This window comes from Bombina bombina, chromosome 5 (genome assembly GCF_027579735.1).
Source record: "Bombina bombina isolate aBomBom1 chromosome 5, aBomBom1.pri, whole genome shotgun sequence".
Classification (NCBI taxonomy): Eukaryota; Metazoa; Chordata; class Amphibia; order Anura; family Bombinatoridae; genus Bombina; species Bombina bombina.
The window spans coordinates 101,883,458-101,889,457 of NC_069503.1; the positions used below are offsets into that span (position 1 = coordinate 101,883,458).

Genomic DNA, 6,000 nt, shown 5'->3' on the forward strand with positions numbered 1-6,000 from the left:
CTGGCTGAGAACATTATGCAAAATTCTTTGTCATCATTTTAATTTCTGATTTATAGGTAAATAAATTTAAAAATAAACAAAAAATGGAAGACATTTGTTTTGTGTATAAACTAATAATATGATTTTTTTATTTAAATGGATTATATTATAAAGAATACATATTGTTATTTTTCTTTCTTTAATTTCTTTTTATGTAGACAAACACATGAATAGTTCATATCAACCCTTCACTACTGCAAGCATCAGAATGATACCACAGACTCCAACATTTTTAGACACTAATGATTATTCACAAACATTGGGGAAATCACAGCAGATATTTAAAGAAGATGGTGAATTGGCAGGAACTGGGCAGCAATCATGTACAGAGAGTAATTTAGTCATCAAACAAGAGGACAAGAATTATGCCTTATCTAGTGAACTTATTATCCCTGAGGATAAGCCACAAACATTTACTGAGTTTTTAAAACATTTTAAAGAAGAGAAAAGTCTACAGTCTAGCCAAAGGATTCATACAAAGGAGAAACATTTCAAATGTACAGAATGTGAGAAAAGCTTTAGATATAAGTCTCATCTCCTAGAACACCACAACATTCACACAGGTGAGAAGCCAAACACATGTACTGAGGGTGTCAAATGTTTTATACAAATGACAAAACGTCTAGCTCATGAAAGGACCCACATGGGGGAGAAATCATTTAGCTGTACAGAGTGTGGAAAAAGTTTTACACAAAAGAGTGATCTGAAAAAGCATGAAAGGATTCACACAGGAGAAAAGCCATTCACATGTACAGAGTGTGGAAAAAGTTTTACACAAATAAGTAATCTGAAAAACCATGAAAGGATTCACACAGGAGAAAAGCTTTTCACATGTACAGAGTGTGGAAAACGTTTTGCAGAAAAGAGTAATCTGAGAAAACATGAAAGGATTCACACAGGAGAAAAGCCTTTCACATGTACAGAGTGTGGAAAAAGTTTTACACATATGTGTACTCTGAAAAAGCATGAACAGAGTCACACAGGAGAAAAGCCTTTCACATGTACAGAGTGTGGAAAAAGTTTTACAGAAAAGAGAAATCTCAAAAAGCATGAAAGGAGTCACACAGGAGAAAAGCCTTTCACATGTACAGAGTGTAGAATAAGTTTTACACAAATAAGTAGTCTGACAAATCATGAAAGGATTCACACAGGAGAAAAGCCTTTCACATGTACAGAGTGTGGAAAAAGTTTTACAGAAAAGAGTAGTCTGAGAAAACATGAAAGATTTCACACAGGGGAAAAGCCTTTCATATGTACAGAGTGTGGAAAATGTTTTACAGAAAAGAGTTATCTGAAAAGGCATGAAAGGATTCACACAGGGGAAAAGCCTTTTACATGTACAGAGTGTGGAATAAGTTTTACAGAAATAAGTAGTCTGACAAATCATGAAAGGATTCACACAGGAGAAAAGCCTTTCACACGTACAGAGTGTGGAAAATGTTTTACACAAATAAGTAGTCTGAGAAAACATGAAAGATTTCACACAGGGGAAAAGCCTTTCATATGTACAGAGTGTGGAAAATGTTTTACAGAAAAGAGTTCTCTGAAAAGGCATGAAAGGATTCACACAGGGGAAAAGCCTTTCACATGTACAGAGTGTGGAAAAAGTTTTACACGGAAGAGTGATCTGAAAAATCATGAAAGAAGTCACACAGGAGAAAAGCCTTTCACATGTACAGAGTGTGGAAAAAGTTTTACAGATAAGGGTAATCTGAGAAAACATGAAATGATTCACACAGGGGAAAAGCTTTTTGCATGTACAGAGTGTGGAAAAAGTTTTACTTGGAAGAGTGATCTGAAAAATCATGAAAGAAGTCACACAGGAGAAAAGCCTTTCACATGTACAGAGTGTGGAAAAAGTTTTACAGAAAAGAGTAGTCTGAGAAAACATGAAAGGATTCACACAGGGGAGAAGCCTTTCATATGTACAGAGTGTGGAAAATGTTTTACAGAAAAGAGTTATCTGAAAAAGCATGAAAGGATTCACACAGGGGAGAAGCCTTTCACATGTACAGAGTGCGGAAAATGTTTTACAGAAAAGAGAGATCTGAAAACGCATGAAAGGATTCACAAAGGGGAAAAGCCTTTTACATGTACAGAGTGTGGAAATAGCTTTACACAAATGAGTAATCTGAGAAAACATGAAAGGATTCACAAGGGAAGAAACCTTTCACACGTTTAGAAAGTGGAAAAAGGTTTTTATTTAAATTAGGTATCACAAAACACCAAATATTTACACACAAATAAACTTTATTTACACACTGTACAAACTTTTTTTACAATTATCCTAAAGAGGACAAACTCTCTAAATAGAAGCATGAAAAGAGATGTTATTGTACTAATACTTTCTAAATCCTAGTTATAGAAGCCTCGGATTGGAAGTGCTCTCCTGATGTCCTTTGTGCCTCTATATATGTGCACTTCAGTTTCTCTCATATAAATGTGATAGAATCCAAATACGACCCAGGAATATACAAATCTGCCCTCATACTGACCAGTTTATACAACTATTCATTACCAAAACACCCCCAGTGTTGTTTATTAATATGACAGTGTTAGGAGTTGTACGTTTGATTCACATAGGGGAGAAAATAATTACATTTACATTTAGTGTATTATGTACTCCTATTACTGATAGGAAATATGACCAATATTCGTAAGTATAAAACAAATATGTTTAATAGCGATTATATTAAAATCCCATATGGGTAGACAATCTAAAAAACAATACTTGAAAATGTAGTAAAAGCTTTTATCTAGACACCAGTGTCAATATGTATCAGATATTTGTAAAATAATAAAAATAGCAATCCTTATTCACTTATATATGATGACAGTAAAAGTCGTATTATAGTTGTGATACTAAATAGGAGGAACACTTCGTATAAAGTTGTCTACAACATATATAAATTTCTAGCAGCTATAACATTAAGATTCTTCAGATTTGTTTAGATTATATTGTGAATACAAAATCTGAAGCAAAAAGTAATCTGCACTTAAACCAAATGGTTTTCAGGTGTTGTTATCGAGTTAGATAACATTAGAGATGCGTGATACTTGTTTAAATCGGAGATGATATTTCTGGTAATAAAGTCTAAATCCAACCAATATTAATCACAAACTTGCAGATATTAAGAAGATAAAGTCTCTAACTGTACCAATAAAAGAAGCAAGCTGCAATGGTGTTACTTAGATTGTTTTCTTTTCCTGTTTGAGTTGTTATGCAGTAAATTTTGTATCATAGTCATGTTAGTTTTCTCAATTTGTCATGATTATCACGATTAACACATTTATGAGTGTAAGTTGATTGTAAGCAGTTAATAAATACAAATCTACGGCCAAATAGTACCCTATATTCCAGTTCACAGTGCACTATAAAAGATGTTATTTGGTGGTGGGGGTGAATCTCCAGTATTTCAAATGGAGTTCAAGCGTACAGTGTCACCTATGGAAAGCGATCTGGAGCAATCTCCAATGCCGGATGCTGGTCATTTCACCTTTATTTCCCTTTTGTGAATCCTTTTGTTGGGGTAGCAGTTCTGCTACACAGGCTTCTTTGCTGTTTGAGACGGGTCTTTGGAGTGTCATTGTGGGACCTCTATGGATCCGGTCTTTACCTCCTGTCCGTACTCTGTGTTCTTGGATTTATTTGTCCAGTTCTTTGCTGGGGTAGCAGTTCTGCTATACAGGCTTTTTTGCTGCTTAAGACGGGTCCTTGGAGTATTAATGCGGGACCTCTGTGGATCCGTTTTTTACTCCTCTCCTTGTTCTGTATCTTTGAATCAATATATCAAGTTCAACGCGTTTCGGCTGGGGAGCCTTTCTCAAGATACCTGATATCATTGATTTCTTGCTTTTTATAGCTCTGTTTACGTCTTCTGTTTTCTTAACTCCTTAAAGGGATACTGAACCCAAATTATTTCTTTCATGATTCAGATAGAGCATGCAATTTAAAGCAACTTTCTAATTTACTTCTATTATCATTTTTTCTTCATTCTCTTGCTATCTTTATTTGAAAAAGAGGGCATCTAAGCTAAGCAAATGTTTGGTTCAGATCCATAGTCAGCACTTGTTTATTGGTGCTGTCCAATCAGCAAGGACAACCCTGGTTGTTCATCAAAAATGGGCCGGCATCTAAACTTACATTTTTGCTTTTCAAATAAACATACCAAGAGAATGAAGAAAATTTGATAACAGGCGTTAATTAGAAAGTTGCTTAAAATTGCATGCTTTATCTGAATCACGAAAGAAAAAAAATGGGTTCAGTGTCCCTTTAATTGCCATTCTTATATGCTTGTGCAGTGCAGTTAATAGATACTAATATAATTCTTCTCTCTTAAAATGTATTTTATTTTTTATATACTATTCATTCCTATTGTTGGTAGTTTTTACAGGCGTACACTGTACTGGATAAGAATCGTTTAAAATATCCAGATTGATATTATAATTGTGTATATTGGGGTATTAGGAAGGTCAGGACAGATGGAAGGGGGAAAGATAGAAAAGAGACTGCTCCATCAAGAAGCAGAACTTATTTTCAAGATGGTAACCCTATACCTCAAAGGTTTAAATAGTGAACTCGACCTTAATGCAATCATCTAAATTAAAATAAAATAAACCTTATAAATTCAATATGGTACTACTATGACGACAATAACAAAAATACCATTAAATAGGGTTAACATATATCCATTTTAAGTAAAAATAAATTTCACTGATATAGGAATATGTATATAGACCAACATACATACTAGTCCTATGAATAAGGATAGAATAATGAGCTTGGCCAATAACAACATAATTCATATCATGGGGGATAACAATAACTATAGTTATCCAATCTCATGAATAGATAAAGCTATCCATTAATGTAGAGTTATTATTTTTATATATATATATATATATATATATATATATATATATATATATATATATAATATCAAAGAGATAACATATTAACACATCTGGCATATAGGAAGTACTCTACATTCACCTTTTAAACAACCAGGATGAGCGGTTTGTGCAGGTCAAGGGAACTGCCATGGGTTCCAATGTTGTCCCATCTTATGCCAACCTTTATATGAATGAATTTGAAGAATGAATAGTATATGAGAGTGATTTTTTTAAACAGCACGGAACGATATGGTGGCGCTATATCGATGATGTGTTTGGCATTTGGTGGGGCAGCATTGGAACCCTGGAACAGTTTGTTAGTGAACTCAATTCGGCGGTTAGAGGGTTACAATGTACCCTTTCTTTCAGTGAAGAGTCAGTTATCTTTTTAGACACAAGGGTGTCAAAAGGTAAAAATACATTAAAATTTGATTTATATCACAAAGAAACAGACAGGAATACATTGTTAAAATTAGACAGTTTTCATCCCAAAAGATTGGTAGACTCACTACCTAAGAGCCAATTACTTAGGGTGCAGAGAATAATTAGTAATGATGTTGATATGAACTTAAGACCCAAAGAGATGACAAAAAGTTTTTAGAGAGAGGTTACCCATTGAAACTCATTAACAAAAAACTTGAAGAGATAAAAAGCCCAAAACCAAAGGAAGATAAAATGAATAAAGAGAGTAGTTAGTTTTTGTCTCGCAATATAGTCCCTATAGTAATGTCATCACAAAAGCAATAAGGAAAAACTGGCATGTGCGTAGAGAATGTAATCCCCAGATTAAGTTGTTCAAGGAACCACCACTAATGGCGTTCAGGAGGGTCAAAAACATTTGTGACCATTTGGTGAAATCAGATATAGGCTCAGCAAAAAATATCCAACAAACACTTATAGGGAGTAAAAGGAATGGCAGTTTCCCCTGCTTGGGCTGTATGAGCTGTAGTTCTATCATAAAAGGAACACATTCGCTCCAAAATAAGAAGGAAAAACCTAGAAGCCCCATTGTCCAAGCATTTCTTAGAGCATGGACATGGAATTAGCCAGCTGAGGTGGCAAGTCATC

General features: G+C 34.3%; 1 pseudogene; it reads left to right on the forward strand.

Moving 5' to 3' along the window:
- LOC128659997 (zinc finger protein 850-like) overlaps positions 1-2,669 on the forward strand; it is a 254,398-nt pseudogene extending 251,729 nt beyond the window's left edge.
- Positions 2,670-6,000: the final 3,331 nt, after the last annotated feature.